The sequence below is a fragment of the Pholcus phalangioides genome, unplaced genomic scaffold (assembly GCF_987345545.1).
Source record: "Pholcus phalangioides strain wild (caught in Gottingen) unplaced genomic scaffold, Ppha-v1.0 ptg000042l_1, whole genome shotgun sequence".
Classification (NCBI taxonomy): domain Eukaryota; kingdom Metazoa; phylum Arthropoda; class Arachnida; order Araneae; family Pholcidae; genus Pholcus; species Pholcus phalangioides.
In genome coordinates, this window is record NW_028301628.1 from 23,617,902 (window position 1) to 23,630,344 (window position 12,443).

Sequence of the window (12,443 nt, forward strand, 5' to 3'; positions counted from 1 at the left end):
ACATATAAATAATTGTCTCCAGAAATTCTTTTCCATGAGGCATAAGCAGTCCTGAGTTTTTTTACTGAAAATTTTCATCATTAAGACAGCATAATTATTTTTTCAAATACACTGCTGGCCACCGTAAATGCAACACCCTGAAGGAAGCATGCAAATAATATGAAATTTACAACATGCATTAGCGGAGGTGAGATATGCAAATGATTAGAATTTCAGCGCAGACGCACATCACGCGCGCCTGTGGCGCCACTTCAAAGCGCTATTTAAGGCTTTGAGATTTCGACGATTTGAAGTACGGCAATTGTGTTTTTCTTGTGGTTTTTTCAAAAAAACGATCAATTATGCCTCGTAGAAAACAGCGATCATCTTTTGATCAAGTATCCGAGTTCGACAGAGGAAGGATAGTGGCCTACCGAGATTGTGGATTATCTTTCAGGGAAATCGGTAGTCGTGTTGGACGAAACCAAACAACTGTAATGCGGATATGTGATCGTTGGATGCAGGAGGGTACGACGGACCGACGTGTTCGATCGCATCCACCTCAGTGCACCACTTCACGTGATGACAGGCGTATTGTGCGTATGGCAGTGACGGATCGCTCAGCCACATCACGAGCCATAGCACAGCACATTCAGTCTGTACCGCATCATCCAGTGTCTGCGCGTACCATTCGACGCCGTTTACAGCAGAGTGGTCTGTCCGCAAGACGTCCATTGCTTCGTCTACCCTTGACGCAGAACCACAGACGTCTCCGCCGCCAATGGTGCGATGAAAGAAGGATGTGGACGGCACAATGGAATGAAATTGTCTTTACTGACGAGTCACGCTTCTGTCTGCAACACCACGATGGTCGGATTCGAGTCTGGAGACACCGTGGAGAGAGGATGCTGAACAGCTGCGTTATGCACCGCCACACTGGTCCTGCACCGGGTATTATGGTATGGGGTGGTATTGGATATCACTCTCGCACTCCTCTAGTACGCATTGCCGGTACTTTAAAAAGCCAGCGCTACATCTCCGAGGTGTTGGAGCCAGTTGTCCTTCCTTACCTTCAGGGCTTGCCCACAGCCATATTTCAACAGGATAATGCGCGACCACACGTGGCACGCATTGTCCAAAGGTTCTTCGTCAATCGCCAGATTGAATTGCTTCCCTGGCCAGCTCGCTGTCCGGATCTTTCGCCGATAGAAAACATGTGGTCCATGGTTGCTCAACGAATGACCCAGATTACATCCCCAGCTGCCACACCAGATCAACTTTGGCAACGCGCGGAAGCTGCTTGGTCTGCTGTACCCCAAGAACACATCCAAAATCTCTTTGAATCAATGCCGAGGCGTGTGGCAGCGGTGATTTCCAACAATGGCGGCTACTCTGGCTACTGATTTTGGCAGGAACCACACTTCACAGAAGCCTATAAATTTAATCATTTGATGCTTGGTCAACATGTTATCTACAAAATAAATATTGTTGCGATATCTCTTGTCTTTCTTGGTGTTGCAATTTGGGTGGCCAGCAGTGTACAATCTACAATAATAATGGGATATATATTTTTAGTTTTAAAATGTATCTATGTATATACATATCGCCCACGCGTTACTTCGTCAATGGAACGAAAATAGAAAACAAAACTAATACGTTCTATTTCTTATTCGTGCAACTAAAGTAGATCCTAGGAAAAGCAAACCTACAACAGTAGAATATTTTTCCTTGAACAATAAAAAAAAAAATATATCCTGATTCTCGGTATCGTTAGTGTAGCCGGAAGCAGTATTTTCTCTTCTATACTGTACACTTTTCAAGAAAACGCCACCTTCAAAAGAATAAGCGTGAAAAAAAAAGTAAAATAATAATAAAAAAAACTCTAGGAGCAAAAAGGAGAATTTGAGAGATAAAAAAAGGAATATAGAGATATAAAAAAGAAAATAGAAATATATAGATGAAAATAATATGAAATAGAGAACTAAGGTAAGATAAAAGCAAAGAAAAAGGAGCCGAAGGTTATGAAGAATTCTTGGCCATCGATTCCTCTGACACGGGTCCAAATCGTCGAAAATTCGAACCTTAAGGAGGGTCGGAAAAAGGAAAAAATAAAATGGCGATGGTATGGAGAAATGATGTTGAGAGGTAGAAATACTGTTACCATGGATACGGGTGAGAAAAAGATTTATTTTTCTGAGGAAAAATACGTTCGTGAGAGAGACGACAAAACCATTGCTATCATTTTGCAGATGGCATCTTATCTCTGTTTACGAGATAAGTGCCTTTGTTGTTTGTTCGTTGGTAGTATTAGTGTTACGTATATTACGTTATACGAGAGGGACCCCCCCCCTCTCCTTTGCGCTCTATAGTGCAGCTAACCATCAGTTCACTAACCATCAAACAAGTAGGAGTTATTCCTTAAAATATCTCTATTACGTTTCTCTACAAAATTTTGTTTTTTCTCCATTTGGTTTCTTTAAATGAACGTCAAGTTCTCCCAGACTTTGTAACGAGAATTGTATGAGCTTTGCTGCTCTCTGTAGTGTCATCGTAGTTCTGTAGAAAGGGTGGCCAATCTTTTCCCAGTTGTGCTACAATTAATATTATTTTCGATGCGCGGGTCACTCTACAATTTTTGAAAAGCAGACCATACGTCTCGTTTTTACGGGTATGAGCATTTTCCTTAACCCCCCCCCCCCCACACACACACACACACACCCACACAAAAGAATGTTCGGTTGTTCGCCTGTTTTCGTAATGTTCCTCTTGTCATTCTTCTGAATTCGAAACTGTTATCATTTTTGTGGCATAAATTCGATTTCCACTATGCATAATATACTATACGTATATTCAAAGGTATGCATCTTATTCACACCATTGGCACTGAAACCTGAGGGCCCAATCTGCTTGGGGGCTCCTCCCCCAATAAACTTTGGAAGAGGACTGAGGCCCCCAAGAATTCACGGATATACAATGCGACGCATGCCCCCTATGCGGACGTCATTGAATCCCGTACGTATGGGACGAACAGAAACTATGGCCCGCACACGAAATTCGAAACATTTTTCGACCACAATACGTCGTGGTATAAAAATATCATAAAATACACCTATTTAAGACGAACATTTTATGTAGCATTTACAATCCAAATTTTAATTACGGAATCATCGTTAAAAAGCTTGGAATTCTTCATCAATATGAAGCAGATTTTACATGCGTGCAGTGACTGCCACTGCCAATTCCTTTGGATTTATAATATTTTTATGTAAATGCACTTAATAATTTTTATTTTAAAAATATTTGAAAATTTTTAAATAAAAAAAACAATATTTTTTTGGATCTTGTTCGGACGTCGTGAGCCGCCAATAATTCCTCCGGGGACCTTGAGTTTGAAACCCCTGCTCTAGGGGTTCAAGTAAGAACCTATTTCACATGTTTTTTTTTCAATTTCTTCATTAAAAAATTCGCGAAGTATCGTTTCTTTATAATGAACAATTACGGCCGTAGACAGCGAAAAACAAAGGAACTTTAATTACATACACCTGTAAGTACATAAAATAACGAAAAGAAATCAATTTAAAGCTGAATATAATTAAGTAATTTTTTAAAATATATATGAAAGTTAATGATATATATAAGACAGAAAATATGAAAAAAAATTTAAATGATATATACTAAAATATTGAGATTCAACGTATTATGAAATTTTAACTGTACAAAACAAAATTGTAGAGGCTTTACGAGACTACATAGAAATCAAGTTGCATGACTTCATCGTGGAGAGACATGCATTTTGATGTTAGAACCCATCAAAGTGTTTTCTCAGAATCCGCATCTATACTTAATTTTTATATTGTGATATCGTATTATTAGCAACAATCTGTATTTCGAATATTTAAATAATTTTTTCGACGCTTTTGAGTACATACTTTATAGTTTTTTTTCTAGAAAATCACATTATTACGTAAAAATAAAATTCCATTCAACTGACTTTTTATTTCTTAAAATATTTCACAATATCAATTCCCGAAACCACTGAAGACAATGGAGAGAGATTTCTCTATTCACTTCATTGAAGTCTTGTCTTAATTAATAATCAAAACCCTAATTTCCGAATCGAATATTTTGTCTTATGTGAGAGTGTGAAAACTACTGTAAGTATGTATATCACGAACTACAAAGAGAAATGGAAAAATGAGTACTATCGCTTTACTCGAAGGGAAGTAATAAAGAAATTTAATTATCACTGTTTGTCGGACTCAATTAATGACAAAGCATGTTACTTTTTTTATTTTACAGATTTTTTTTTGTTTTGTTACAAATAATTTTGTTCTTATTTTTTGGTAGCTCGGAACCTCTTCAGAAATGAATGAGAAATTAATTTTTTTTTCTCTCCCTTTTCGTTAATCACCTGCGCCTGAAGGAGAAAAAAACGGATATTAAATTTGCTGAGATGAAGGAAATAAAATCTGCATAACAACAGTTATATTGTTGTTATTAACTATATATTCCCCGTACGTTCTTTTTATTATATTTCTGTGATATTTGTAAGAAATGGTCATATTTTCTGTTTTTGAGATGGTACACTGCATGCCCTTTTATGTCATTAAAGTTTAGGTGAACTGTTTTAGTAACAATCACTGAAAGTAATTTCCGTGTTGTAAGTACCGAGTTCTCCAATGATTCAGTGCAGGGTCCCAAGCTACATCTTCATCGATGTGGGGTTTTTTGTTAGGAAGGGGGAACCTAACCGAAATAGTATAAACGTTGTATTATGTCTGCTGCCATCTATTTTTCAATTCCAAAGTGAGAAACTTATTTTGAATGAATGTGGTTATCGATGAATTTGGATATTATATGTTTCGGGTATTTCAATGTAGCGGTAAAAGAACATTAATATTTTAATTAGAAACTATGAAAATAATAATGGTTATGGGAGAAATTATGTACATTTAAGTGGTTAATAAAGCATAAAGAAATATTTATTAATTAAAATTTTTGTCCCATGTTAAGGATTAGAAAAAGAATTAATTCGTTATAAATAATCTGAATGATTCGTGTTTAAATATATATATATCCATAAAATGTTTACAAAATCACATCAAGGAAATGATTAAATGCTGATTGTTAGAGAAATTCTCGGATACATTGAGAAATTAATAATAATTAAAATAAAAAATATACAGAGGGTTTCAAAAAAATCACCCGATTTGAAATGCGTATATTACAAAAAATATTGAACACATAGACACTTAGGATTAATTGTATATTACATGGCTAATCAAAGTTTTTTACAAACCAAATTAAAGGTGCTCAATATGTCTACCTTGGGATGCACTGCATATGTCTATACGATAGTCAAATTTGTCCCAAACTTTTGCGAGCATGTTTGCTTCCACGGCTGTAGTCATGCGTATCTTCAGTTCATCTAATGTAGCAGGAAGGAGGCACATAAACGTAGTCTTTTATAAACGCCCAGAACAAAAAATCGCACATTGTGAGGTCCGGTGATCTTGGAGGCCGACCCATCGTGTAGGAATGCGATTGTTCAAAAATTCTGGAATGTCCAAGCTCCCGTTTGGTGGTATCCCGTCCTGCTGGGAAATGAAGTCATCCGAATCGGTTTCTAACTGTGGGAAAATCGCCATCTTGACAAACACCGAAGTGGCGGACGGGCCGAAGGAAGAGCGTTACCACTACCTACAGAAATATCGTGAATCTCGAGATTTCCCTCTTTCTACTTACACATTATTCGATCAAAATGGATTAAAAGCTGAATAGTTATGATTTTTTTTTAATCGGATGAGTCTTTTTGAAACACCCTGTATATTTATGTGAAAAACATGATAGATAAAAATGAAAAAAATATATATATTAGTTTCTGGAAAAAAATTTGATAATTTGAATAAAAATTAGTAATATTCGGAGACAAAATTGTAAATAAATCAAAAAATTTAAATTTAACATTCGATAAAATCTTGAAAAGTAGTATCAATAACCCAAAGAAGATTCAATTAATAAGGAAAAACAATTCTAAAAAGTTTTAAAGAAGTTGAACAAATTAATTAAAAAAATGGAATTAATTCTCTACTTCAAAATGAAGTTATTTTAATAACTTGAGTACTTAGCGCGTTTATTTCTTCTTTTTTTTAACCAGAAACACCAATATATACGAATCTGTAAGCTCCTTTTTCCAAAACACTCGCATCTCTGTAAATATAGAAATATTTTTATTTATCAAGAAATATAATATACGACAGTGTTGAAATTTCAGGTCTAGCGAAGATCGAAGAAATATTGTCGCAAAGAAAAATTTATCAAAGGACAAATTTTTCCTCTTTTCGAAGAAAAATTTAAGAAAATGAGAGAAAGAGAATATCGCCTTGTGTGTGACCCACTTAAAAAACTCCGGATATTCTCCTGAAATTCAGCAGCAGAAAAAGTGGAGAAAATAACCATTTGTTATACGTCACGAAAAGAAAAGGACCTATATAGTACTCTTTCTGTTTTCTATCCCTACTTATATTTTTCTCTTATACATATATATACGTATATTTCTCCTTGTCCTTTTCTTTGGAAGTCCTGCCACGGACCAGCCTTTGACAAAGCGACACGTCTGGTTTTGTGGACAAGAGGATCTATTGTCCGCTATAAGAATAAGCAGGTCGCTAAGAAAGGGAAAAATATTTATTGTAGGGGGCGTTCACTCCTATAGGACGTTGTTGTTGTTATTATCATTTTCATGTACATGTATAAACGCGAATACATTCATCGAAAAAAAAAGAAAAGATGATTCGCTTGTAATATCGATTATTTCCATTGGTCCCATAATACGCTATATCCCGGTCCAGATCCGAGCATTTATTATTTGGAATATACAAAATGCTTTTGCATTTTTGATACTTAAAACATGCATTAAAGACAATAATGTCGGAAAATCTTTATTTAGAGACAGAAAGAGAGAGAGAGAAAAAGAATGACTCACTTTTTTTCATTCATTTTTTATCTTTCAACCAAGATTATGCAAAGTATATTCATATTTACATACACTTTTTTGCAGAATTTCATTGTTAAATTTGATGCAATAAATCACACTTTTCGTGTGGAGTCATTTTTACTCCTGGAAGCAATCTTAAAACTCTCTGAAGTTCAACTTTAAGTGCTGATGAACGCCCCACAAAGTTCATATTCACCATATTTCTTCATTTAACTCCATTCAATAAATTGGTACTGGAATAAACTTCAACACAATTTTTTAATAAAAAATATCTCAAAATGGTGAAATAATTTTTTTCGAAATACCTATGCCATTTTCTATGAAAAAGTCATTTTCCCGTCTAATTTTAAGCAAATCCATGTGATATTCGAAACGATTGCAGAAAATTCTGTAAATGCACTGTTTTGTTATTTTCACAATACATTCAGCTAGTGATGATGCAGTTATGAACCAATATTTAAATGATTGTTTCTTGTGCTCATAAATCTGTATCCAAATCTGTTGATGTACGAGCGATTTTTTTTTCGAGCGAGTTTCATTTTACATATCGTGCATAAAACATTGTAATTTGAGAAAAAAACTGAAATCTCTTTCAACGGATACCCCCCGATTAACAGCCAACTCCTTTTTAGTGGACGGATTTTTTTGTCCCACCAGTGTCTTCAAAAAAAGAGATTTTACTGAACTAGTTACTTACTAAAGTTACGAAAATGTGATAGGCTTTTGATTTTGATACTTATACTTTTTGATCTTAATACATGTGATAGAATATCAGAGTAAATTTTTTAATGATAAAATTAATAGTGTTTCAGAAACCATGTTTCAAACTCAAGTAAAATGTCGAAAAAACATTTTTCGTAAATCGCGTTTAAAGATTTAATTCACACATTGCTTGATGTAAAAGTAAAGTGGGATGTTTGTTCTAAACGTCATTACGAAATAAAACCTGTTTTTGGAATCACCAGAGAATGGGGCTATATACATTATATATGCAAGGTGTTATGTTATTGGACCGATAGACTCAGAGGGTTGTTAGTAGGCATCAAAAGGAACAAAAATTTTATGGAACATGGTGTCGCAAATCACGTTGAGAAGGTGAAAATCGCGAAAAACGCATGCAGGCTCCAAGTCCAGAGGAGACGAAAGGTGGATGTCAGTTGATCGCTGAATGCGTCCGTGGGTTCCCTAACCATATCTGACGTGAGCAGTGCCGCGAAATGCATGCGCTGTGGTAGGATCAAGCGCTGCGGACGATGTAAATTAGCCCTATTATATATACTTATATAATTCAATATTTTCTTCTAAAATAACATTTTAAACGTAGTCGGACTCCTTTAGAAAGTAGCTAATATTACCTATTAAGCACTGAAGAGCAAGAGATAATTTCCATCTCCATGAGAGATATTGAATCCTTTCGAAGAATTAATTCATTTTGAATAGGTCAAAACTATGGGAAAATTTCTATCACTCGGAAAGTGTATATGCAATTAAAGTGAAGTTATAAGCAACGTATCTGATGGAAATCACAATTTAAATGTAACACTCTTAACCGTTATGTAATGGAGCAGTGGTTCCATTCCTGCTGTTCTGGGTACGGTGCATACACCTTCTGCATGGGACTATGCTTGAGTCCTGTCTGGGCTGCGCTAGGATGTTATGCGTAATTGCTGGTAACAGTGATGGTTTCTTAGCACTTATTAAATTTATCAACGAGCTTTGGTACTATGTATAATCATTTTAAAAGGGATTAATTTAGGGAAATTGATCAAAGTTACCAAAATGCTCGACGATTACGCATTATGTGTAATAACCGGATTTATCCCATGTATCGTAACATATATTTAGAATTAATCTATATATACTGTACATAGAAACAATAAAAACAAACCAATGGAGTTATTTATTAGAAAATGTTGGTGCAGTTTGTGCTGTCCGGGGGGCGGGGGGGATATGCCAGATATGGTTTTTTTTTTGAAGGGAAGTCGCACTTAGAAGAATGTTTGAAAACCAATGTAATTTCTTTAACAGTCAAGTAGAAAATCTTCAGTTACAATATATATGTAATGTTGTTCGAAATTATCCCAGAAGGCTATCCTAACTAAAATATTTCAATGTTATTAAACATTTAAACGCATTAACAGTTGTGAAAATGGATGTTTTTTCATGATTTCCACAGCCAAAAGACAGACCTTTCCACAGACAAACAAAATATTTTTGATTTTTTTTTTTTCTAATTAAACTATTTTTTTTATTCGTGTTTTCTAATGCACTTACGATTTTTTTCGAATACTGGATGATTACTGCACTCTCTTATCTAATAAAATAGATGTATGTTTTTTCTTTCAATGAACTTTTCTAATACTTATATACGTGAGTTTTAATTAAATTTCATCAAGTTGTTAGTAAGATGTAAATTATTTTGAGAAGATATAATGCAATCTTGAATTTTAAGATCACTATAAAGTACAACGTCGAACCTGAAACGATTATTTACTGCATTTTTCAATCCGGTCTCAATGTAATTTACGTATTCTAAAAACTTCTGTCTTCAAATATAATTTTAAAACATTTTTCTCGTTATTTTGAACAAATTTTCTTATAATTTTCAAGATTTTTTCCCCTTTTATGAGAAATAAATTACTTTATAGAACATTTTTCTTATTTATTTTTTTACAATAAAATGTACTTGTTTCTTAAAAATTATTATGCAATTTGTTTCCTTCTCTGCACTAGGTTTTTATTATACATGTACGTAACTCGCTATTATAGCGGGGTTAACAAAAATTATTTAAATGTAATATTACAATGCTTTGAGAAAACTGCATACATTTATTATATTAAAATTTAAACATTTTGTATATGAAAAGAAATTTCCATATAATATGTTCTAAAATTTATAACGAACGTGGTTTTTTTTCTTTGATGTGCATTATTAGATTATGATTTTCTAAAATTATTTACTGTTGAAAACAAAAAAAAATTATGTTTAAGTAGAAGTAATAATAGCGTCGTGATTAATTACTTGTTATACGTATTAAATTTTGAGATTTGAAGAGTTGGATGAATAACAAATTCCACCTTTTTTTAAACAAAATTTATGAAAATTTACAAATGTTAGAAATTTTTGAGATGTGAAAAAAAAAATACGAAGAAAATACTCTCCCAAAGGGATCTTAATTAAAATAATTAAAAATTATCGCATTGATACTGAAGGAATTAAAATATAGCTTGAAAAGTTCACGGCATCGCGTACTTTAATCAAAAGCCACAAATTGAGTGGGAATAAAAAATTATTTCATCAACGATATTTTCACGTAGAGAATTAATTTCCGAAATTTCTGAAAAATATCTTCGAGTAATTTCATGTATTTGAAAACTGAATGTCCCCTTGAAATGATATTTCAATTTCACCGACGAAACTGATTTCGCTGCAAAATGAATAATGTACTTAAAACTTCTATTTAATCCTTAAAAAGTCATTTTCTCCTATTTTCGTCAATTTAGAATTTCACCGTCACTTTTTCTATAAACTTAACAACTAAAAAGCTGTGCAAGCTTATTGAACGACCTTCTTTCAATGCTTTGTATGCTGTATAATTATAAGGCGCTTCACGAAACGGTAAACAAATAATTTTATTCCGGGAAAACGAATTTTAGTTATTTTAAACCATATTTCAATTTCACATATTGTATTTCGTATTTGGAAAATATTGCCTCTTTTGTTCTCGTAAATATTCCATTTTACCTTTTCGAAACTGAACAAAGAATTGAAATTTAATTTTTGTTAACAAATTAACGTGATTTTCGACTTCATCTTTGTTTTTTCAACCCATTTTATATGTTAAGGTAAATATGATATATAAGTTATTATGCATAACAAAGAGTTGTTATGAACAGCGGAAAATCGTTTCGGTCAGTTTGATAAATTCATCACTTTCATCGGCGATTATGCATAACACACAAGCGTCGTTAGTAGAAATGGTAAATACGAAAAACACTATCACTTTTACCGGTGATTATGCATAATCTCCAATTGTTGGTGATAAATACTAAAAAATTATAACTAGTCAGCCGCAGCACATATACATGCACTTGAGTAATACGCGGCGCAGTTCTAGAGTATATATCGGTCCGCGGTGCATTTATAGACCATCATAAATGCACACGCATTAATCTTATGTGATCTGTGAAACATTTACAGATCACCCGAGCAGACCGTGGCACATTTACAGATCACTTAGGTGATCCGCGGATTACGAACAGATCACTTAAGTGACTTTCGGCACAGTTCCATATCACTCAAGCTGTCCGCAGCATATTTCTAGATCACTTGAATGACCGTTGCACACTTACAAATCACTCAAGTGGGCCACGGTACATTTACAGATCATCCAGGTGAACAGCATCACATTTATATATCCCTCAAGTGGGCCACGGTACATTTACAGATCATCCAGGCGAACAGCATCACATTTATATATCCCTCAAGTGGCCCGTGGCTCATTAACAGATTGCTTGAGCGGCTCGCAGCACAGTTCCATATCAGTCAAGCCGTCCACAGCACATTTATAGATCATTCAAGTGGACTACGACACATTTACAGTTCACTTAATTCACCCGCGGCACCTTTACAGTTCACTTAATTCACCCGCGGCACATTTACAGTTCACTTAATTCACCCGCGGCACATTTATAGATCATTAAAGTAGACTACGGCACATTTACAGTTCACTTACTTCATCCGCGGCATAGTTGCATATCACACAAGCGGTGCTTCAAATTTATAATCATCTAAGTCAGTGTTTCTCAACCACCGGGCCGCGGCCCGGTATCGGGCCCTGGCATCATTAACACCGGACCACGAATGATCAGCCGTTTCATTTTTCCTCATTCATTTTCCGTTAGTCTTGTGTTTGACTAGGCCTGGCCACTTACAAAACTGAATGAAAGCGGGCCGCGGGCTTGCCAAGGCTGAGAAACACCGGTGGCCCGCGGTGCTTATTCAAACCAATGAAGTTCCCTCCCCTTCCCCCCCCCCCCCCACAATTCTTAGCTTTTACGGTTTAGATTCTTATTCCCTTAAAATACTTTTCATTTTCCGGGATAAATAAAAATATCCGGAATATTCTCTTCCTCTCTATTTTTCTACAGCTGTTTTTCCAACTTATTATCATTATTATTTGTTTTTTCCCGTATTCCCGGTTCATTAGGGGTTCCAGTGCTTTTCTCGCAGGCTTACATGAAAATTTTTCCGCGAAAAGAACAAATACTTATATTTATTTATACGTGGAATTCTGAGAAAACTACTCTCGATCTTATCCAGGAATTGTGAAATTAGTTTCCATTTTTTTCCTCTTCATCTGTTCTCACGTAATCGGGAGATTTATCTGTTATCTCTTCGGTTTATTTGTTCCGTCCTGTTTGCTGTCGTGTCGAGCTTGATTAATTTTTGCAGATCGTGTGTGTG

At 34.7% G+C, this 12,443-nt stretch overlaps 1 protein-coding gene across 4 annotated transcripts in view; it reads left to right on the forward strand.

Moving 5' to 3' along the window:
- The window catches only part of LOC149064673 (teneurin-m-like), a 391,606-nt gene that overhangs the window by 60,977 nt on the left and 318,186 nt on the right, over nucleotides 1-12,443 (forward strand). The gene's annotated exons all lie outside the window — the stretch shown is intronic.